This window comes from Schistocerca americana, chromosome X (assembly GCF_021461395.2).
Source record: "Schistocerca americana isolate TAMUIC-IGC-003095 chromosome X, iqSchAmer2.1, whole genome shotgun sequence".
NCBI classification, from domain to species: domain Eukaryota; kingdom Metazoa; phylum Arthropoda; class Insecta; order Orthoptera; family Acrididae; genus Schistocerca; species Schistocerca americana.
This window is the reverse complement of record NC_060130.1, coordinates 995806691-995831934: the sequence shown is the minus strand read 5'-3', so window position 1 is coordinate 995831934 and position 25244 is coordinate 995806691. Positions and strand designations below refer to the sequence as shown.

Genomic DNA, 25244 nt, shown 5'->3' with positions numbered 1-25244 from the left:
CTGTGTTTCTTTATTACATAGATACTACATACATTTCATTTCTCATTAAACTAGTAGTGATAGTCTCTTATTTGCTCCCACATCATACGATGCTTCTGATACTGATCTAATATTTCTTGCTGTATAAGGAAGTATTGAATACTTGGTGTCGATGCTGATATTGCAGATATCGGAACGAGTATCGACACTTTAGCTTGTCAGTACTATCGGAATGTACCTATACATGTGAGACAGCGAACGAGAACGAGAAGAGGCCGGGATCGCAGCTCCTGGGGTAAACATAGAAACCGTCCTGACGATCCGATTCACGACCGCACGCTAATCGCGTGACCGAAGGCTAAGACAGTTGTCCGCGAGCTGCCTGCTGCCAGTGAACAAGTTCACCTTAACTGACCTCATACAGTTTCGGAGTCACGCGGCAACAATTAACTAAAACTTCTACACACATACATCTTGCGTATTGTCCACGAGGAGAAAATCCGAGAAATCAGTGCCAATACAGAGGCTTACCGACAATCATTCTTCCCACGCTGTATTCGCGAGTGGAACAGGGTAGGATGGATCAGATAGTGGTACCGAAAGTACCCTCCGCCACACACCATTAGGTGGCTTGCGGAGTAGGATGTAGATGCAGATGTAGGTTATAAATAAATCTGAGTTTCAAAAACGAGACAGTGCTGGCTCATCGAAGACGCAGCACCTAACATCAAGAAAAGGTGATAAGTTATTTCCGATAACTTCGCCTCATATGGACAAAGGCAAGAGGAAAGGAAGAGAAACGAGGCCTAAGGAAACAACGTTCTTGTCGTGATCGGGTTGTTTCCATTTTTGTAGAATATTTCGATGACGCATCCAGCCGTCTTCTTCAGGCGCTGCACCACAACAGCTCGACTGTACACCCAGAAATAAACCATCAACGTTCTCTTCGTTTCATATGAGCGTGTGGCTCGATGACTCCCATTTTCCACATCTACTAGTAAGATTACGTTGAATTCTGAAGCAGGTAAGGTAATCAAGACTGAAACTTGCTATTCAAAACTTTGTCCTTAGCTAGAATTTACTGGACACAAGACGCTGCAGTCACGGACTGTGCGGCTGATCCCGGCGGAGGTTCGAGTCCTCCCTCGGGCATGGGTGTGTGTGTGTGTTTGTTTGTCCTTAGGATAATTTAGGTTAAGTAGTGTGTAAGCTTAGGGACTGATGACCTTAGCAGTTGAGTCTCATAAGATTTCACACACACTTGAACATTTTTGAACTGGACACAAGGGACCACATCAGCAAGAACAGAATGGACAATTAGGTCCTGGATACGCATGAGAAGAACCTAAGGACGCGGTAAAACGCCAGATAACATCTGCCCGAGCAGGCCTGAAAGGTCCAACGGTTCCTATCGACCGCCGTGTCACCCTCGGCCCATAGGCGTCTCTGGACGCAGATACGGAGGGGCATAAGGTCAGCACACCGCTCTCCCGGCCGTCGTCAGTTCTCGTGACGGGAGCGCTACTAACAATTAATTAGTTGTTCATTTGGCCTCCCATGTGCTGAGTGCGCCCCGCTTGCCAAAAGTGCTCAGGAGACCCGGACGGTCACCCACCCAACTGCTGGCCAAGCCCTACAGCGCTTCACTTCATTGATCTGACGGGAACTGATGTTACCACTACAGTAACGCCGTTAGTCAGTCAAACTAAGTCCATTTAAATTATTTTTCGCGTGTAATTGGTGAATATTGTATATAAGTCATTCAGTAAATGCTGTAATTATCAACTGTAATTAGCAATCAATTTATATCCACATTTCAACTTAACATAGTTTATGGTTACTATATTACGGAAAAAGTTAATGTTAAGCACTTATTCAATTGCACGAAAATGAGATTACCTTGTACTAAAGACTTGAATTAATAAAAAGAAATTAGACAAAAATACTTCAGTCGATAAGTGCCAAACTATAAATCGAAAGGTCTGGAGTTTCATTCTTGATCAGCCATAGGATTTTTATTCTGTTACATATCGCTTTTTTTTCTCTCGAAATGCCAAGCTGTTCGGATCAACGTTAAACTCTAGGTCCCCCTATGACTGACTGCAGAAGTCAGATTATAAGTTAGAGGAAGAAAAAGGCATTCCACCTCCATTAGCACCACTCCCAACAAAGCACAGTGGAGTTCAAACCAACCTTCGGGTTGAGGACCGTTTTACTTTACTATATTCTGTTACGGTGTGATTTCGAGTTCAAACCAACCTTCCGGTTGAGGACCGTTTTACTTTACTATAGTCACTTACGGTGTGGTGTCTGTAGCAGGAATGATTACGATATGCACGGGAAGGCGGCCTGCAGCTTACGGAGATGGCGCCAGCAGATCTGCTAAGTTCCGTCGAAAAATGGCGAAAATGTTGTAGCAACTGGTCTCTCTTTGACATGTAGAACAATTTCAGATTCTTGGAGCAACCTCACTCAACTGTTTCTTGAAACTCAATCATGGTGCTTTATTCCTGGAAGGAGACCTGTGGTTGCAAGTGTTGCGCAGTTGGATTCCGAGAACAATACTGGAAGCGACGTGACGTCTCCGAGCTAAGGCAACGTATTAAAACTTCAGTCTGCAGGCACAAATAAAATCGTGCCTGGAAGACCAGAATACAAGAGGTAGTACTATTGCTCATTGTCACAGACGTGGACTCCCATAAGCAAACAATAACTGTGGTGCCTCGAGCTTGCTAACCGTTGGTTTCGTGCTACTGACCGGGACTATGGATAAGATGCAAGGGATTGTCTGGAGGGCTTCTTGGGTTATCCTATTATCGTCTTCACTGTCGAGTATGACGCAGATTAAGAGATGATGATCTCGTTTTCGACGCTGCAATGGAAATGGAAATGAGCGTTTGGCGTCATTGGCCGGGAGGCCCCTTGCGGGGCAGACGCTGCAATAAAACACAAACTGAAATAAAGAAAGATGCTGAGGCTCTACTTAGTTAGTTTCTTAAGATTTCAAGTTAGCAGGAAATCGAAAACTGGGAAGCAGGCTTCAGGCTGTTATCTTGTTTTCTACATCCCGCCTTATACAGAGATTAAGACTGCAGACAGATGCCATTGCTAACGCAGCTGGTGTTACCATCATGTGCATCCATCTGGTAGATGACGCTGAAAGACACTTGACACTGACAGGCTACTTTGGTTTTGTCAGCCATTTCTGTAAATTGTGCTACGTGGGTTTTAAGGATATGGAAGAAGAGCAGTATTGTTTAGTAATATTCGTTTTTGTTCCTGGATGGGAAGTGTGCGACGAGATAAATGCGAAATTGGACGTTGTTTTTGCTTATTGTTCGCCGTCAGTGACCCTAGTTAGATATTCGTTCACCGACTTTAAACGCAGCCGAATATTTCTTTGTGGTGAGGGTCGTCTCGGACGACCAACAGACAGAAAGAAGGAAGATGACCCGTCAACGACAAGGCCATTAGAGAGAGCACAAGCTTGGAATAATTAAGGATGAAAATAAAAATTGGGCATGCCCTTTTAAAGGAACAATCCAGGAATTAGCCTTAAGCTAAATTTGTAAATTTGTGGTAACATCTTATGGGACCAAACTGCTCAGGTCATCAGTCCCTAAGCTTACACACTGCTTAATCTAACTTAAACTTACGCTATCGAAAATGGACAACACACACATCCGTGCCCGAGGAAGGAGTCGAACCTCCGACGGGGGTAGCCACGCGAACTTTTAGGTGCTCATATCGATATGAAGTACTGTATCGAATCCGGTATTAGGACGTCCCTAAACGTTTGTGCGCTGGAATCTATCGAATTTCGTAGTAGAAAGAAGATAATTCTATTATTATCTCGATGAGATCCATTTCATGTAGAAGGAAGGACGAAAATTACATGTTTGGGATTTCGTCGATATCAAGATATTTAAAGTCACGAAGACACCAGCTTTTTAAAAATTTGTTTTTCTAGGAAAAATGTTTCAGCGACGAGAACCGATAAATCACCTGTGATTCTTGAGTTTCTCCCAGCGTTTTTGACAATCAAAATATCCACGGGTGTAGTGCTGGTCTACAGTGTTCAACGGGCACAATATTTCGGCGATCATACATGTCGCCATCATCAGGTGAACTGACGGACGCGGGGCGCGGACGGCGGAGTGAGCGCGCCGCGGGAGGAGTAATGACAGAACTCTACTGTCACAGGGCCAGTGCTGTGTGTTCGCAGTAGCTCCTGGATTCAGGTCGCAGGGCCATTTGGTTGACGCAGTTATTAAGTTGTTTACTGGACTCTACTGCGCGGTATCCATGCAAACCTGAGAAGGGCCAACGAGTTCCCTGGAATCGCGGATGCTTCGCATTCTTCACTTTTAGCAGCTGCAGCATCCATACTCACATTTGCCATTTGTAAGCCAGAGATAAAACACTGACACCCATCACCCTCAGAGGAAATAAAATATACCAAATATTCATTCGTGTTACCATAGTTGAGACGGAGTTGTGGACTCAAGACTTCGTAGTAACTTCGTTCCCGTAGGAATGTTAGTTTGTCTGTACGACTTTAACGCACAATTTATTCTGATGTTCAACTTACGTGCAATCGATTTTATAACCATACAGTCTTATCGTCAGGCACGTATAGGAAACAAATCTGATATATAATCATAGTCATTAAAGCACCTATCATGTTAAATACAAATAGTAATTAATAAGGAAAGATGTAAATAACTTATGGAATAAAGGAAACAAGGAACATTCACGGCATTATGACAGTTTCATGGTGCCCTATGGCTGGTAAAGCCATCTGCGGTGGTATCTACACTGAAATATTATAGAAACGCACATGTAGATCTACTATAGTCACGAATAACTGAAAGGATGCCATATATATGTCGTACCAAATTACCAGTATGTCCAGTTTGGCACGGATAACAGCGGCGATTTTTCGTCGTATGGAAGCATTGAGGCCTTGGTAAGTCGCTGGAGGGAGTTGGCACCACATCTGCACACACACACACACACATACACACACACACACACACACACACACACACACACACACACACACACACACGTCACCTAATTCCCGTAAATTCCGGGGAGGGGCGATGAGCTCTGACGGCACGTTCAGTCACATCCCAGATGTGTACAATCGAGTTCATATCTGGCGAGTTGGCAGCAAATCAATTGGAATTCGCCACTGCGTTCCTCGAACCACTCTGTCATATTCCTGGTCTTGTGACACGGCACATTATCTTGTTGAAAAATGCCACTGCCGTCAGGAAACATGATCGTCATGAAGGGATGTTAGTGGTCTGCAACCAGTGTACGATACTTCTTGACCGTCATGGTACTTTGCACGAGCTCCACTGGACCCATAGATGCCCACGTGAGTATTCCCCAGATCATAATGGACCGCCGCCAGCTTGTCTCCGCCCCGCAGTACAGGTATCAAGGAGCTGTTCCCCGGGAAGACGACGGGTCCGTGCCCTCTCATCGGCACGATGAAGAAGATATCGGGATTCTTCAGACCATGCAACGCTCTGTCACTGCACCAACGTCCGGAGCCGATGGTCACGTGCCCATTTCAGTCGTAGTTGCCGACGTCGTGGTGCTAACAACTGCACATGCATGGCTCGTCGCTTGTGGAGGCCCATCGTTAGGAGTGTTCGGTGCACTGTGACTTCAGACACACTTTTACTCTGCCCAGAGTTAAAATCTAATGTTAGTTCCGCCTCAGTTCTGTCCTGTTTTTCCGGTCTGCCCAGTCTACGACGTCCGACATCTGTAATGAGGGGTGGCCGCCTCACCCCACGACACCTGGATGTGGTTTCACCACTTGTTGAAGACACTCACCAGAGCACTCCTAGAATGCCCGCCAAGTCATGCAGCTTCCGAAAGGCTAGTACCGGGCCTCCAGACCCTCGGCAACCTCAGATAGGTCGTGCGCCTTCCCCATTCGAGACGCGGTCATGACGCTCACTGATTCTGCATGCATCGTGCGTCTGTCACTCCTCGTTAGGTGCCGCTATTATCGGTGGTGATCAGTGTATGTGGTAACGCACCGATATGAATGACACCCCTTTCCCAACACACCGTGCCAACGAAATACCTCTCAAAACACGCATTTTTGAGAGTACATTCATTTCATGTTCACACCACCTTGAGATGTTTACATTTACTTACACGTCGTGAATTTTGTTTCTTGGCTTACGACATTTTACAATAGCTTGCTGAGAAACTTAAAAGCTTCCCTTGCAAAATTCTGTGACGCCATTAGTACAGAAATAATCTTCATGAGATGTAAACAAATGTAAACATCTGAAGATAGAATGCCAGCCATCCAGAGCAGCACTGCCCTGTATACATTTAGAATTCGGATGTTTGCTTTTAAAGTTCTGTCTCATATATTTACATTGACTAATGCAATATGGTGACTTAAACCATTTTAACCCTTCATTGTTGAAGATGGTCCAAGCCCGAAACAGCTGATGGTTCAAATATGCAACTTACATATTATAAATGATTTTCAGTTTCAACAGTTGCATTGTTGTAATACATCCACAATGGGTAGAATTATTTATTAATGTTAACACGAGAAACAACACAAAAACAAAATACGGAAATGAGATAGGCAGTCCGAGACGGCAATTACGTGGGAGTAAGTTTGCGATTTTTGGCCACCGATACATTATTCGACTGCTCGAAATTTAGTGTTTACACAGCCACAAACACTATCATCAACCAGTTCTTAAACTATTATTGTCCAATAATAGTTTTGTAATAACTTTTGTAATAAATAGTAAAATGCTCATTCAATAATTACCATGCAAAATAACAATAACAATGTTCAATTATACGATAAAATATAGCGAACCAACTACATAGGTGTATTCTGATGGCCACGAGCTGCTGCGCACTGCTATACTGAGTTACTGATTTTTTCGTAGTGATGCCCAACAGTTGGCAGCACTTGCGCATGATAAAAAGGCTGAACATTCACAAATGTGTACCTCAGGTTTCCACTGGGAAAAATACTTCTGTTGCAGCTAAGATACAGTAACAGTTAATGTACACAACTATAGCCAGATGGTCTCAAAGGGATAATGTGTAGCTAAGTACTTACCAATCGCTGTAAAACAATATTAAGAAAATAGATTTATGTTACACTTATAAATATGACGTTCACTGTGGTAAAGTGTAGAAGTTTATGAAAACGATGTGATCCCATACAGTACTATTGAATGACACATATCACTTGGTATGAAAGTGCTGCCTTGAGCAACTGTGGGAAAAGAAAGTTTTGCAATCACATGCTTCGTAGTATGTCGTGAAGGCCAAAACACGGAATCAGGTTTTATAATGGCTACTCCCTCTTGAGTATATTTGCCTCTGATATAAATTTCTAACATTATTTAATGTTGTCTACTCGTACTTATTTGTCACACTGAACGATTGGGGTGTCGTAGAACGTTGCAAACGGAAATAGTTTTTCGTAAGACGTTACTCTGTACAGAATAACAGTTAATAGATCTACCACTCGAAGGGCTGTTAGTCCCTTACATGGTCTCAAGAAGAATTTCTGCAAATACAGTTGTCGGAAGGAGAAAACAAAACCGTACAAGGTACAAAAAATCCTTTGTGAGTTACACAGTAAGCATAAAATGTGCTTCAGTCTGTTAGTATTGCAAAAAGGATAATTTCAAATCATTAAAAGTATTCTTCCAAATTTTACCGTGCAGAAAAAAACTGGGAATGATAAACGTTTGGACATACAATCTGCAGATAGTACTCAGTCAGTACTACACTGAATTCCAAGTAATTGTAAACTCCCCCTCTCCGGTTTTGAAAATTTCAGACGAGCAGGAGGGTGATTGCGGCCTGATAACGAATTCGTACCAACCGTGGCTCAGTTCCTTCACACTTACAGCGGATAGGCATCGAAGATGACCCGTTCTGTACTGTTGAATAAACCAAAAGTATATGTTTTCATGCAGTTCCTTCAAAGCATAGCACAGTCGCCTACTGCCTGAATTTGCGAAACTGAAGGTGCCCCTCCCAACAAGTGCTCCTGCTTTATGGCGTCGAGAAGATACTCAAATATACAAAGACCTCTTTGATTTTCTACGAGATAGTAACATGTTCTATGAATTTTTCTGTACTATCATTTGTTATGTAAACAGTTTAAAAGCCAAGCGTATCTTCACCATCTCTGTTGAGTTATTTTTTGCGCTCAATTTTTTCTGTAGTTGATATCATGTCAGGATTCCTTACCTATAGATATTGTCTCTATGTAGATACTATAAAATAATCTTAAAACTTCCTTAAACACTTCATGGAGGTTTTCATATTTGTGTCAAGCTACTGGCAATATGGGCGAATAAACACAAGCCAAACAGAAAAAGATAATATCCAAATTAATGACTTTACCGTGTGGTCAACGTTCCGGTATGTTGGTGTCTGTTTTAAGTATGTTTTTTCATTACTGTACAGGAGGAAAAAGCAAACATACGACACAAAGGAGGTGACGCTTCTTGGACTCGAGTCAGATGTGCGCTTTGAACACCGCAGCCAAGTTCCCCCACGAATTTACCATCACTGCCAGGCCCTGGAAGAGACTTCTCTCACTGAGTTCGCGCCGGAAGCAAAACTCGCTTCTCGGTCCCAGGCTTTGTGCCCTTCCGACAATCGTTTTCGACTGACGAGGTTTCTAGAAATACGAACGCTGAAATTAGACTTTGGCCACGTTTCAGGATTTACGCAAAGTGGGACCCGAAGTTTCACGGGAAGGCGATCGTTACCCTCTCTACGGAAGCTGCTGGCGTCTGTGGCCTTCCAGACAGGTGGCACTCGGCACTCCATAAAACCGTCGGATCTCTGCTGGGCCCATTTCAATTTGCAGTTTCGTATTTTTGAGTTACTCAATCAGCAATAAAGTCTCAGTCGTAAATTCTGGAGAAAGTAAGTTTTGCACTTTCCCTGGTCTTGTTAGTTGAGAAACTTTTTTCATCGCGTGTCCGCAAATGAGCTAGCTTTTTATGGCAAAGAGATTTGCCCAGCTCTTTTCCTTCTGAGAAACGCAAGCACACACCCGCACACCCACACCCACACACACACACACACACACACACACACACACACACACACACACACACACACACACAATAAATTTAATTTGCTTTACTTTGCATATTTTACTGCACCCGTTCGTAAGTTCAAAACAAGTAGTCCATCCCTGTCATTGATTCTCAGCGTGACAAATAATGACGAATTCACGACATTAACGACGACCATGCTAACCATAGGTACGAATTTACTAAGCGCACGTACAGACACGGCTGACGGGATGTGTCACCCTGTTTAGTAAACAAGCCCTGTATGAGTACTAGTTGCGAGACACGTTAATATGTTGCCTAACTCATTTTTCAAGAACAAACATACTGCTTCTCTCATTATACATGTCCCGTAACCACTACGACAATAAAATCAGAACACGTTGATTCATGCAGGAAGTAAAGTCGACCTTTATTGCTGGGCACCAGCCGCTAATGGAACTGTAAGGGGGGAAAACACACCATGTACCCTCCTCCACACACAGCAGTGAGGCTTATAGAGTTCGTATTCGGGTATAGAAACGCTGCCTCGAGAGAAAATGCATGCTGTGAGAATAACGAACATATGAACTGTTATCGTTTTCTCGTACTTTGCTTCGATTTGGTCAACCTCTGACATGTACAGAAAGGGCGTAATAAACCAGACATGGAAAATATTTATGATTGACGCAGAATTAATCCTTGTTAAGGAATATCAGAACTACCCATCACAGAGCATGCTGCAAACCGTAATTTTGAAATACCAATCGGTTGCTACCACATAAGTGCACACGCGCATCCCTCGCATGCTCCGTCCCGAGTATTTCGCTGTGCTGTGACGTTTGAGTGAGTGAGAGGGGCAGGCGAGCAAGCGTGTTTAGTGACCAGCTGAATGCAACAATGTTAAAACCGCGCGAGTTCGTCGTGTGCGGAACTCATTGCGAAAGAGATGGAAGTGTTTGGCGAAATTGCAAGCGAAGTTAGCAGTGTTGTTGGCCGTCGGCTACAGACGGAAACAACTGCCGAGAGCGACGACTGTCTCTGTGGACTTTGATTACAAGAGTCACGCGTCGTTCATCAACTTCCTCTGCGTCATATCTCTGGAACACGAGTGTCACCTGTCTGTATGCCTGCAAACCAGCAGATACATAACCAACTGAGAACCCTGCCCTCCTGATTATCTGTAAGAAGATCGGGACTATACTTACGGATTACTTTTAAAATTACCTTATTTTCCGCGGGCGCTTCCCGACATTTAATATGGGTATTTATCGGAACTCATGTTGTACCTCCAGCGAACGTTACGAAAAACCTTCGTTATTGCTAATTAAATGAAGCAGGCAAAAAGGAATACAAACGTCTCAAAAATGAGATCGACAGGAAGTGCAAAATGGCTAAGCAGGGATGGCTAGAGGACAAATGTAAGGATGTAGAGCTTTGTCTCACTAGGGGTAAGATAGATACTGCCTACAGGAAAATTAAAGAGACCTTTGGAGAGAAGAGAACCACTTGTATGAATATCAAGAACTCAGATGACAACCCAGTTCTAAGCAAAGAAGGGAAGGCAAAAAGGTGGAAGGAGTATATAGAGGGTTTATACAAGGGCGATGTGCTTGAGGACAATATTATGGAAATGGAAGAGGATGTAGATTAAGACGAAATGGGAGATAAGATACTGCGTGAAGAGTTTGACAGAGCACTGAAAGACCTGAGTCGAAACAAGGCCCCGGGAGTAGACAACATTCCATTAGAACTACTGATGGCCTTGGGAGAGCTAGTCATGACAAAACTCTACCATCTGGTGAGCAAGATGTACGAGACAGGCGAAATACCCTCAGACTTCAAGAAGAATATAATAATTCCAATCCCAAAGAAAGCAGGTGTTGACAGATGTGAAAATTACCGAACTATCAGTTTAATAAGTCACAGCTGCAAAATACTAACGCGAATTCTTTACAGACGAATGGAAAAACTGGTAGAAGCGGACCTCGGGGAAGATCAGTTTGGATTCCGTAGAAATGTTGGAACACGTGCGGCAATACTAACCTTACGACTTATCTTAGAAGAAAGATTAAGAAAAGGCAAACCTACGTTTCTAGCATTTGTAGACTTAGAGAAAGCTTTTGACAATGTTAACTGGAATACTCTCTTTCAAATTCTGAAGGTGGCAGGGGTAAAATACAGGGAGCGAAAGGCTATTTACAATTTGTACAGAAACCAGATGGCAGTTATAAGAGTCGAGGGGCATGAAAGGGAAGCAGTGAGACATGGTTGTAGCCTCTCCCCGATGTTATTCAATCCGTATATTGAGCAAGCAGTAAAGGAAACAAAAGAAAAATTCGGAGTAGGTATTAAAATTCATGGAGAAGAAGTAAAAATTTTGAGGTTCGCCGATGATATTGTAATTCTGTCAGAGACAGCAAAGGACTTGGAAGAGCAGTTGAACGGAATGGACAGTGTCTTGAAGGGAGCATATAAGATGAACATCAACAAAAGCAAAACGAGAATAATGGAATGTAGTCAAATTAAATCGGGTGATGCTGAGGGAATTAGATTAGGAAATGAGACACAAAGTAGTAAAGGAGTTTTGCTATTTAGGGAGTAAAATAACTGATGATGGTCGAAGTAGAGAGGATATAAAATGTAGACTGGCAATGGCAAGGAAATCGTTTCTGAAGAGAAATTTGTTAACGTCGAGTATAGATTTAAGTGTCAGGAAGTCGTTTCTGAAAGTATTTGTATGGAGTGTAGCCATGTATGGAAGTGAAACATGGACGATAACTAGTTTGGACAAGAAGAGAATAGAAGCTTTCGAAATGTGGTGCTACAGAAGAATGCTGAAGATACGGTGGGTAGATCACGTAACTAATGAGGAGGTATTGAATAGGATTGAGGAGAAGAGAAGTTTGTGGCACAACTTGACTAGAAGAAGGGATCGGTTGGGAGGACATGTTTTGAGGCATCAAGGGATCACAAATTTAGCATTGGAGGGCAGCGTGGAGGGTAAAAATCGTAGAGGGAGACCAAGAGATGAATACACTAAGCAGATTCAGAAGGATGTAGGTTGCAGTAGGTACTGGGAGATGAAGCTTGCACAGGATAGAGCAGCATGGAGAGCTGCATCAAACCAGTCTCAGGACTGAAGACCACAACAACAACAACAACAACATTGCTAATAGTTTCGACTGTACAAGTTAGCATCAAAACAGGCAGTTTTTCAATCACAGTATTTGTGTGACTACATATATGACTTTCAGTGACACACTGCATTACGTGAAAAGTTGTCAATAATAAAACAGTATAACTTAGTTAACTTCTGAATATATAAATTGACATCCACGCACTGCAAACCACTTTAAAATGCATGGTAGAGAGTACTTACCCTTCTACCACATATTAGGGTTTCTTCCTGTTCCATTCGCATATGGAGCGCCAGAAGAATAACTGCCTAAATATCTCCGCTAGTCTTGTAACTAGCCGAATATCATCTTTACTATCACTACATGAGTGAAACGTAGTAGGCTTTAGCATATTCCAAGACTCCTCACTTAATATTGACTCTGGGAACTTTGTAATTAGACTTTCGCGGCGTATTGAGCTTCTATAAGACGTATTTATTTTTATAACGTCTGTTCCTTCAGACATGCATGCATGTAATAATAAATATTACAGCCGAGACGAGTAAAACGATGATTATACTAACGTTGATCACGGTTGTCTCATTAACCCTGTTGCGGGAATCCAGGTAAGCTGCGAGAAATGGGGGCGTAGACACTGTGGCATAAGGATGTTTGGATCAGTCCTGGAAGTGTGCACGAGCGGGATTAGCCGAGCGGTCTAGGGCGCTGTAGTCACAGGCTGCGCGGCTGCTTCCGGCGGAGGTTCGAGTTTTCCCTCGGGCATGGGTGTGTGTGTGTGTGTGTGTGTGTGTGTGTGTGTGTGTGTGTGTGTTTTTGTCCTTAGGATAATTTAGGTTACGTAGTGTGTAAGCTTAGGGACTGATGACCTTAGCAGTTAAGCCCCATAAGATTTCACATACATTTGAACATTTTTTTTGAAGTGTGCACGGATAGCCGCTTGGTTAAGCCGACCGCTCGCGATAAGCGGGAAACTGGGGTTCGAGTCCAGGCCCGGCACAAATTTTCATGTGTTACCCAGAGATATGATTTCCACGCTTAATGTCAAAAATGTTCGGAACTGCGATAAAATTTCGTAACCTGTGAGACGTTCAAACTTCTACCAATTAAGATTTTTCATCATATCCATGAAGCTCTTCAGTGGGTAAAATAAACCTGTGACTAGTCATGCTGCCGTTCCAATTCGTACGAGTTCTAAACACTCGAGCAATATTCTACGACGGATAGCATGAGTGTTTAGCAAGAAATCTTCTTTGTAAACAGACAGCATTCCTCCAGTTTCTTACCAACGAAGCGACGTCAGCAATCAGCTTTAACTACGTTTCAAATGGTTCAAATGGCTCTGAGCACTATGGGACTTAACTGCTTAGGTCATCAGTCCCCTAGAACTTAGAACTACTTAAACCTAACCAACCTAAGGACGTCACACACATCCGTGCCCGAGGCAGGATTCGAACCTGCGACCGTAGCGGTCTCGCGGTTCCAGACTGCAGCGCCAGAACCGCGCGGCCACTTCGGCCGGCTAACTACGTTTCAGCCCTTGTGATCATTCCATTACATATCCCCACAAACTGTCACACCCAACTTATAAAGCGTTAGAACACGTAGCTTTTAGATGTGCGAACGACTCAGTCATAGTTCAGTCATCTAATAGATACGTTTTCTGTCACTTTACAAATATTCAGACTTGGTGAAGTTATATTGTTGTATTATTGATGACAATGGATCTTCTGAACAATGTTTAGATTTTATGTATCAGTTTACAACGTTCGGTTCACGTTTTGATGTTGTGTAGAATGTTGTTGAAAGTCATAACATCATGTGTGTATCCCATATGCCCCCTCCCAACATTGTAAATTAAGAACCTTCTGTTCTTGATAATAATTTCTGGTATTCGAATCTGTCAGCAATGGTTCAAATGGCTCTGAGCACTATGGGACTTAACTGTTGTGGTCATCAGTCCCCTAGAACTTAGAACTACTTAAACCTAACTAACCTAAGGACATCACACACATCCACGTCCGAGGCAGGATTCGAACCTGCGACCGCAGTGGTCGCGCGGTTCCAGACTGTAGCGCATAGAACCGCTCGGCCACTCCGGCCGGCTCTGTCAGCAATGATAAACGTTTTTTTTCATAGCAGCTGATGTTGGTAAAATACGATTTTCTATAAGAACAAACGATGATGGAACTTAGAAGCATGAAATCTAAATGAGATATCTTACGATATAAGAAACTGCGACGGAATGAGTGTTGCCTTTATTTATGTTATTAGTGTGATAAAGTGTTGTGAAACTGGAAAAAGATTTAGGGAATGAGCAAAGTCTTATAAACTTGCTAGCGGCAATTTGTTTGCTTATCGTGATTTGCGACGTGAGATAAGACGCATCATAGGTGGCTATACGCTTCCGCGTAGAAGTATTGACCTACGTCGCCTCAGTTGTTTCGCTTGAACCTTGAGGCTGCACGGTAAACAAACACGCAACGTCATACGTAAACGTGGACGGAAGCAGAAAAGGCCTGGACGTGTGCCATGCTCTGTCGCATAGGAACCATTCTGCTTGCAATACACGCGCTACGTGGAGGGAGTAGAGTCGTACACCATCGGCATCCATCTCATCTCCGAGCATCAAAATAAGCGTGGCAAACGTGTACGTCTGATCACTTGGTGGTGTGGAAGAACTATCGTCTTGTATCGTGGGCATCCCCGGCTGGCAATTGCACTGCAGATTTCCTATCTTGTACCTCAGTCATCCGAATTTAATAATATGGTAGTTCAAGAAATCTTCTGGAGCTTCCATCTAGACAACTGCGTCGAAATTCCGCAACGTTTCAATGAATGTCACCTTCAATGCAGCAGCTCGAATGGAAGCCCGAGAAGATTACGTCAGTATTATACGCCGCGAAAGTCAACACTCTCATATGAAGTCACATCTCTTTACTAAATCCCAGGGGCCATCCTTTCTCCTGCAAAAATATAAAAGCATTACTTCGTTCTTGGCTGAGAAATTCACTAGAAGTTCAGTAGGATAAGTCGAGTAGATATACTTTGTTTACAGCCACTAAACAACTTTGCGGACTACGAATGGTGTGTCTTAGCTGTAATTTTCCATTTTATGATAGAGTCTTGTGGTCGTGTGACGATGACAGAGAGAAATTAATCTCGATGCCGCACATACACTGCTCCTCTTCAACGGTACCAAGGGCAGCCTGACGAACAGAGCATCAACTAAAGTGTTACAAGCTCTCAGCACTTTGGACATTACACAGAGGTTTGTGATTTAATCTAAGGCATTATCGCATAATACGACGATATGGAATTTTTCAAGCTGAGCTGAATTCACTGACCTGAAATGAAGAGAGGTAGAGGAGATGATGATTTTGAAGATGCAATGACATGACACGATATCAGTGATGCAGCGCTCAAAATTACCGAAATCTAATGTGATGAATAAGTCGTGAATGATGAAAACCTGTGGGACACCACAGATTTCCTGCAGTTTGCGAACAGTCGCCTTAACGATTAGGCTCTACGAATATGTCTCCAGGCTCGATCCGAATTACCATTGCCACTGTTCCTTTCTATTATTTTCTAGAAACAAACATAGAAGGTTCTCTGTACTGGAGTAGGACCACGAGGAAAACGGATATGATGGGCGATCCCAGCTTACCCTAACGAAAAAAGTATACAGACACCCCTCTGTAATGGACGATTGGCCACTGTATGTCACGAAAGGTGGACTCACAAGTATAAAAGGAGGCGGGGGGGGGGGGGGGGGTTACGTTGTCAGTAGTGAGGCAGTAACAGCAGACTGGTTCGGTCAGGGAAGCGAAGTGACTCCGAATGTGGACTGGTCACTTTTAGCACCGGAAAACATATCTATCAGGGGCGCTTCAGCTTTTCTAAAGGTTTCCAAGTCGACTCCTTGTGATATGACTGAAGTGTAACTAGGCAGACGTCATCCACTGACCGACAGGGACCGTCGAGCATAGCTGAGGGCGGTTGTAAAAATACAGCGGAAGAAATCAACTGCTACTAGCAGTCCAGCCAACACGACGACTTGAAAAGAATGGGGTACAATGGTCGAACAGCTCCTCATAACCCACACATTTCTGTAGTCAGTGTTAAGGGACACTTAAGGGACGCCCCAAGACAGTGGATGACTCGAAATGAGTGTTTTAGAGTGACAAATCACGCTATATTCTGTGGCAATCACATGGAAGGGTTTGGGTTTGGCGGATACCTGGAGAACGTTACCTCCCGTCACGTGCAGTGCCAAAAATGTGGTAAGGGGAAGGTAGAGTTATGATATGATTGCATCTTTCTTTATTAGGATGTGGTCCCTTGTTGCGCTTAATAAAACATTAAATGTGAAAGGATACGCACAAATTTTACAGCATCGTGTACTGCATGCAACACAAGAGCAGTTCGGAGCAGTATCTGTGAGGGAATGATTTGCGGACAATATCGTTATTGAAATGGACTGGCTTGTCAGGATTCCCTACCTCAACCTAATGGAACAGCTTTAGGATGAGTAACAACGTCCACTTCGCTCCAGACCCAGCGTCCAACATAATTACTTTTGTAGTTTCGGCTCTTGGGGAAGATTGGGCTGCCGTTCCTCCACAGACATTCAGACATCTTATTGAAAGTGTCCAACAGAGGTCAAGCCGTCATTAAGGTGAAGGTTTCATTAAGGCAAAGGATCGATTCACACTGCATCAATGCCCATTAATAAATGTCTTGACACAAATGAATTGAATCCTCTGGCATGAAATTGATGGAAGCAATGGAAATGAAACAAATGACGATTCAAGTTCACTGAAAGGGTATCAGTCTCAAACTGGCACATATTTTCCTTGCCCTAGAAATATTCAAGTGATTTCCCACCAGCAGCACTCTCCAAAATATAAATCACTCCGTCTTCAGGCCACAAGTGGCCCATCGGGACCATCCCACCGCCGTGTCATCCTCAAACAAGGATGCGGATAGGAGGGGCGTGTGGTCAGCACACCGCTCTCCCGGTCGTTACGATGGTTTTCTTTGACCGGAGCCTCTAATATTCGGTCGAGTAGCTCCTCAATTGGCATCACGAGGCTGAGTGCACCCCGAAAAATGGCAACAGCACATGGCGGCCCGGATGGTCACCCACCCAAGTGCCGGCCACCCCCGACAGTGCTTAACTTCGGTGATCTGACGGGAACCGGTGTATCCATTGCGGCAAGACCGTTGCCTCCAAAGTATAGGTGATGAAAAATTTTTCCGCCATCATTTTTGCTCTTCCCACTTTATAACCTGCCTGCGGATGGCCGGTACAAAATAATATAGGCTCCTGAGACGAAAATTTAAAAGATAATTGCGAAATGGAACTAAATGTGACAACATCTCAACAGCTGAACAGCATCTGTGTAGTGTCATCATACGCGTTTCGATTATTTTGGGCAGAAGGGTTCTGGCATCGCCCTAATGCTGCAAGATATCCAGTGTTCATTCCTTTACTATGGACATAACGAACCACATTATAAAGTCCGACGACACTTAGAGTGTGATTACAGCGTCATAGTGATTTTTCAGTTGCTGAGGGCGTGATTCAGAATAGTTACAACTATCCGCGTTGACGATCTCATCTAATTACCGTATTGTTGCACAAATCCATTCATAAACGGGGTTAGTTACATGTAGGGTTCTATGTTTATCTTTCATTACAGTAATTAATTGAAAACAGCGAACACAGGTACAGAATGATTTTATAAACATAATGGAAATCCAACGAATGTGAATAGAAAATGATCTGTGTATGTACACAGCTTGCGTAGCAGCTTTCTTTTTCACCGAGCGTAAATAATTGTGGAAATACCAGCCTTTAAGGAACTTCACGCCTCCATTGTCGTGTCACTAATAGGCTCCAACACGGTGCTACATGAGCTGGAGGCAGCCAGTACGAATTCTGGAGGTAGAAGACTGCTTCACAACCAGAACGTGGTCGGCACGCATTGACCACTAGACTGTAAGCCAGTGTCCGCTGTCTTCACTAACTGCCAGATGTGGACGTGATCCTTTTTATAAGAATCATGTTTTATCTACACACAATTCACTTATAGGTAGTGGTAAACCAACTCCAGTGGGACCGTCTCAGCAAAGCAATACTGTGTCCCCATCCTGATCTTGACTTTCAATCACTTCAGGATTTCTGATCCGACAAATTGCTGTGCTTGAGCATAAAACATATTTAATAATTCTACAACAGACTAATGTCAACGATATTGCTGTGGAAGATAGAAAACAGCCTCATATCCTTCAAAAAACCTTTTATGTCATTACCATTACCAGTTTCAGGCAACTACGCCAATTTTCAAACGATTACATTTGTGGATGATTTCTATGGAAATTGCGCCCAATGGCTTTATGATGTTTTTAATTACTTTCCGCATTACCCAGCCTGCATTGCGACCGTGGGTCAAATGCCGGCTTGTGAAAGAGTAATTCTTTTTAAATAAACTTCTTAACCATAACAAGCGTCTTCCGTGTACGTATGTTTGAGCGCTACCACGGAATTCCTAAAGGCAGCCACCATGCACACGCTCTGTATTCGAATGTGGCACATGAATAACATTTAATACTACTCTTAACAGTGTCAGTGACATGACATTAGGCATTTCCTGAGGTATCGCAAAAATATATACGGCTAAAATAGGGCAATATATCGATCATTGGAGCATACAGTAAGTCACGATTTATTGCATTGATCATGTAATAAACACAGTTTAAGCGATCTGAATACGGGCATAGTTCCCTTAAAACTGTAAAAACCACGAATTAAAGTTTTTTTTAAGTTTATGTGGCTAATTGTGGTCTCCACCAGCAGGCAAATCGTCGCTGATGCAGAGTGAAACGATTTTGCTCAAAAGAGGAAGATAGCTGGGAAGTGACGTTAGTGGAGAACTACGCCAAACAGCCTTAAGATTGATACCTGAACAGAAATGAGAGAGTACGTTTTTTCCTCAGTGCACGTTTGGAAAGCAAGGGGTTTCAGGAAGTTGCGAAACTTTTGCGACAAACACGAATTCAGTGTTCTCATAAAGTAAACGTGCCCCTGTACAACAATACATTTTCCTATCTTTCGCCATATCGTATATATGTCAGCTGTTTCCTTCACTAGTACAATCCGCAAGTTTTCTTTTCGTAAATACGTAGACGCCAACATAATCATGTCCTTTTTACAAACTCGTTTCAGACAGGAAGATCACACTGTAGCACCTCCCTTAAATCTCTGCACGAACGACTAAATGACATATCGGAACAAGTGTCCGTGGGATAGAAAAGCAATTAAAGTCCCTTAGCAGAAGAGAAGGCAACTAGACCTACACTGAGTATGTGTAAGGTCGCCTTTGGAGCGAAGAGCACATAATGATTGGGAAAAAAGTTCAGGTTGTTCTCCTTTCCAAGAAGGTTCATCGAACAGACGCACAAACTATAGGCCTGGAACACGATTTGTGCTCGCGTATTGTGACATCTCTGAACACCGGAAATCTCCTCTGCAGGAACCAACATGAGTACCGAAAGCGACGACCGTGCGGAAACCAGCTCGCAAAATTCGTCCACAAGACCCAGAAAGCAGTAGACGGAGGCAACCAGGTAGACGCCATTTTCTTTGACTTCCGGAAGGAATTCCATACAGTTCCACACTGCTGCCTAATGAACAAAATACGAGGGTACCGAATATTAAAACTGTCTCTGGACTGAAGAGTTTCTAGCAAACACAAAACAGCACGTCATTCACAACGGAGAGAAGTCTTCGTAACTTCGAGCCTTCCTCGAGGAAGTGTTATAGGACAATTACTTTTCATTTTTATATTAATGACCTAGTAGAGATTTAGGAAGTTCCATGAGGCTTTTCGCGGATGACACTGTTGTACACAGAGACGTCGCATTGATAGAAAATCGTAGCGAAATGCAGGCAGACTTGCAGAGGATCGACGTTTGGAGTAGGAACTGAACGAGTACACAATGGCTTATCAAAAATAAATGCACTAACGGAGGCAGAATATGACCACACAGTCTCAGACACCATTAAAGGCTTGTTAGCGACGACATTTCGAGGAAGACATTTCCAAAGCTGTAATCCGCTCCGTACCGTTCTTGACCATTCGAACAACTGCCAAAGTAATCCAGTTTAGTCCACCATGTAAATCATTAAACGTTAACGTTAGTCAAACTTAATATCACGTACAATTGATGGTAGATGTAGCAATGATACTGTTGTATTCAGAGGAGTCGCAGAGGTAGTAAATTGTAGAGAAATGCAAAAAGACAAGCAGAGGACCGACGCTTGCTGCAGGGAGTCAACGAATAAATACGGTTTATCAACAGCAGCGGATGCACTGGCGGAGGCTGATGCGACCAGACCGTCTTAGAAAACAATGTTTTCTTACTCCCAACTTATTAGCCTTGTCCTCATGAACAACGGCCGAAGTAACTCAATAAAAAAATTGACGTATTACGTGTACAAAGACATTTTGGGCAGCAAGCTGCGGTTGTTTGCTAAAGATGCTGTGGTGTACGGTAAGATGTCGAAGTTGAGTGTGTAGGAGGATACAAAGTGACAAAGACAAAATTGTTTGTTGGTATGATTAATGGCAGCTAGCTCCAAATATAAAAAAATCGAAATTCATGCGAATGAGTAAGAAAAACAAACCCATAATGGTAGAGTCTTAAATATCTGGGCGTAACGCTGCAAAGCGGTATGGCATGGAATGTGGTAGGGAAGGCGAGTGGTCGCCTCCGGTTTATTGGGAGAACTCTTTGAAAGTGTGGTTGATCTGTAACAGCTACCGCAAATAGGACGATAGTGCAATCTATTTTTGAGTACTGCTAGAATGTTTGGGATCCATAACAGATCAGATTAAAGGAAGACATCGAAGCAATTTAGAGGCGGGCTATTGGATTTGTTATTGGTAGGTTTAAGCAACATGTGTCACGGAGATGCTTCGGGAACTCAAATGGTAATCCTTGGAGGGAAGGCGACATTCTTTTCGAGGAACACTATTGAGAAAATTTAGAGAACAGTCATTTGAAACTGACTTCAAAACGATTCTACTGCCTCCAACATACATTGCGTGTAAGGACCAAGAAGTTAAGATACGAGTAATTATGGCTCATCGTTAGGCTTATAGAGAGTCGTTTTCCCTCGCTCTATTTGCGAGTGTAACAGGAACGGAAATGACTAGTAGTGGTACTGTACGGGATACCCTCCGCCACGAGCCGTACTGTGGAATGCAGTGTATCTATATAGATTTAGACGTAGATATTGTGTGATTACACGGTTGCAGAACAATCACTGGAAGCATTTACTTCAATAAAATATCTACGAGCATGCGTGCGGAACGATTTAAAGTGGAATGACCACACAAAACCAATGGCAGATAAGGCTGATGCCAGACATAGTCATTGGAAGAATCCTCAGGAAAAGTAGTCCATCAAGAAAGGAGGTAGCTTACAAAACCCTCGATCAACTAATACCTGAATACTGCTCGTCAGTCCGGGGTCCGCACTAGAGAGGAATGATAGAAGAAACGGAAGAGCAGCGCGTTTCGTTTCAGTTTCATTTAATAAGCACGAATGCATTACAGAGCTGCTCAGCCAACACCAGTGCTGCTGCTACGGTCGTAGGTTCGAATCCTGCCTCGGGCATGGATGTGTGTGATGTCCTTAGGTTAGTTAGGTTTAGGTAGTTCTAAGTCTAGGGGACTGATTGTTGTGACTTGGCAAGACAGCCAAGCCACTATGAGATAGCCGAAAGGGACGCGCTTAAGCTCACGCAGGCTGGCGTGAGGTCTGGAACAGTTAAATGAGTTGAGTCTAGTAAAAAAAGTACGTACCATAATTGGTGAACATCGGTCTGACGGTACAAGTATCACAAGATAAATAGCAAAGGATAATGCCGCCTTGCTAGGTCGCAGTAAATGACGTAGCTGAAGGCTATGCTAACTATCGTCTCGGCAAATGAGAACGTAATTTGTCAGGGAACCATCGCTAGCAAAGTCGGCTGTTCAACTGGGGCGAGTGCTAGGAAGTCTCTCTAGACCTGCCGTGTGGCGGCGCTCGGTCTGCAATCACTGATAGTGGCGACACGCGGGTCCGACGTATACTACCGGACCGCGGCCGATTTAAAGGCTACCACCTAGCAAGTGTGGTGTCTAGCGGTGACACCACATTGATGACCTCGGATGTTAAGTCCCATAGTGCTCAGAGCCATTTGAACCATCTGAACCATAAAATTAGAGATATTCGAGCCCACACGTAGGATTACCAGCAAATGTTCTCCCCACTAACCATACACGACTGGAATAGTGACACACAAAGTAGTCTCCGCCACATTCCGTAAGGTGGCTTGCGGAGTATAGATATAGATGTAGATATTCCCTAATCATAATAGTGATTTAAGATAGCATAGCCAAGATTGGCATATACCGTAGAATCGATTCATTTGCACAGACAGGTAAGACGCAATTCTTATTGTACGCATGTAGCGAAAGATATTTCAGCATACTGTCGCGCAGGTGAATTTCCTGTTGCGCATACAATCTTTTTTTTCGAGTTATTAATGGAAGTCTCAAATAATGCAATATAGTCACATTCGCAACTGAATGGGGAACCTCACAAATATTAATACGGTTTCGTATCGCTGATATAAGTTTGACGCTTGCTCGTTATGTCGATGTTCGGAAAGCAATCTGTTGTGGCTATACATACTGCTTGAAAGGCATAATCCCGCTCAGTTTGTCGCTAATAATTGTAGCAGAATTACATCAGCATGTCACAATGGTGTCAGGATAAGCCACTGACAAGAGGAGCTCAGCAGCCGTAGCTCGATTCAGCCTATGAGGATAGTTTTTACAGCATCCGTGGCGGCACGCGCTGAGAAACCTGTTTTGCGTCGACCGCCTTCTGCTGGTACAGCATATAGCGTCACGGTCGCCGTGTTCTTCCCCTGCTCCAGCTTGCACACTTCTTGTAAAAACATTGTCTGATTTCAGGGGACAGCTGCTATACCCGCTTAGCCTGTAAGAATGGGGTAGGCGATAGAATAGGCAAAATAGCCCAGCAGGATAAGCAACACGTTCACTAAGATGGTAAAAGGGATGGTTGTCTCATTTCTCAGACGAAGATAAAATCATTTGATTTGTGTAGTGGACATGTAGAGTAAGTACGGTTCACGTACAAACTAATAACCGACCAAACTCCTGAAGAATATGTACTTAGCATTATAATTGAAGCTGGAATGATCCTGCTTGGTATACAGGCAATATCGGTAAACGCTTTAACAAGTAGTAACTACTGTACAGTATGTATGCGCCTGTTCGAAACAATCTTTCCGACTCCTTTAGAGTGGATCGCTGTTGTGTGCAACTCTTAGGAATGGCTGTTGATAATACAAGATGCATGCGTCGCTACGTCCCGAATTGTCACGATGAATTTCCTTGTCTGTTACTCACAGGAAAACTCACTAAAACAACTTGACGAAACTTGCGAAATTTACTAGAAGACTCAATCTAATGATTATAGCTTTCATGGTCCTCTTTCGTAGGAAAACACCAATAGGAGGCAGAAATTTCCAAATGCGTCTATCACAAAGGGCAAAATACAATTTATCAACAAGAGACACTTAATATATTCGTTTTACAGCCACACAATGGGCTTCTTTTCCAGGGGAGAGGCAAAGCACTAATCAACAATCAAGAGTGTCTCGTTTTCCAAATTGTCTTTGCACATAATATATACACAACAACATTCACACCGTTCATGTCCCACAAATCCGAGCACGTAGGAGGTACATCCACTGTTGCGATTCCGGCCAGATACTTTTTATCGTGATTGTACAAGCAGACATTCATTCCACTTTCCATCAGTGAATGAAAAAAGAGATAGTAATCTCTGCCACACTCTTCATAATGATTCGTAGAGTGTGGATATAGATACAGAACGTAAGGAGCTCAGATTTTTTGTTGTTCCAATCATACTATCAGCTACTTAAATTCAGATTTGCAATTTTCATTGTCTCTGGTTCACATATTTAACAATGAACTAACTATCCATCTACTTTTGTAGGTCTGTGGTCGCTTGTTTTCCTTTAGTACATAACCTCGGAAGTGTCCCACTACACATTTTTACTCACTGTCGTATTAGTAGTATTCCAGAAAGAATAGAGTTGAAAACCACTTTGATGTCGATACCATAAAAAACGGACCACTGATTAAATTCAAAATGGGTTTCGAAAGGAATTCGCTGTGTTTTCATCACTTTAGGCAAATAGTTGCTGGAAACATGTGAGTATATGTCTGAGGCGATGCAATGAAATTAAAGAAAACCCGTCTATGGACTCCAGCAGAAAAAGTATCCTAACGATAACACTGAGTTACTCAGTGGTTTCCTAAGTATCCTTTTTCCTTAATCTATTTCTATTAAATGCCACTTTTTATTACCGTAACTATTTATGTTAACACAACAATCTATATATTTGCTGTAAAATGTACTTCGCAAAGTTTCCGAATCTTAGCTCTCACACATGTGATGAGTTGTGCCTATATTGATGTCTCCCTTGTTTAGTAGCAGGTTGGTAAAAAATTCTTTCTTCTTACCGTCGGCTTTTAATTCATGTATTGAACATGTTATTTTGCTTGTTTTCAATTTTAGCAGTATCCTTTTAAAACGTTAAGATATTGTTATCATCCTACCAAGTAATGAGTAGCATTATTACTCATTTTTCCCTTTAGTTTATAGTAAATGCGTTTTCAATTCTGTTGCTTGTCCTTAAGTGTTTGTTACATGGAAGATATACTTCGCTTCTATAAACATTTGTTCATTAAATGAATTTATCAATACCTACAATAGTTCGCACGATCTCTCACTTTTTTCCGATCTCTTAGCATTTATTACCTTTTTACAGCGTCAAAAAAGTAGGTTCTTGAAAGAAATTAGTATTTAAGAACCAAGATGGTGACAGTCACTGAGGGAATTTGTTATCGGTTTGTGCGTGAAT

At 42.9% G+C, this 25244-nt stretch overlaps 1 protein-coding gene and 1 pseudogene across 1 annotated transcript in view; one reads left to right on the top strand and one right to left on the bottom strand.

The window, feature by feature from the left end:
- LOC124555212 (monocarboxylate transporter 3) overlaps positions 1 to 25244 on the top strand; it is a 442385-nt gene that overhangs the window by 30042 nt on the left and 387099 nt on the right. The gene's annotated exons all lie outside the window — the stretch shown is intronic.
- Positions 17322 to 17439, bottom strand: LOC124557334 (annotated as a pseudogene).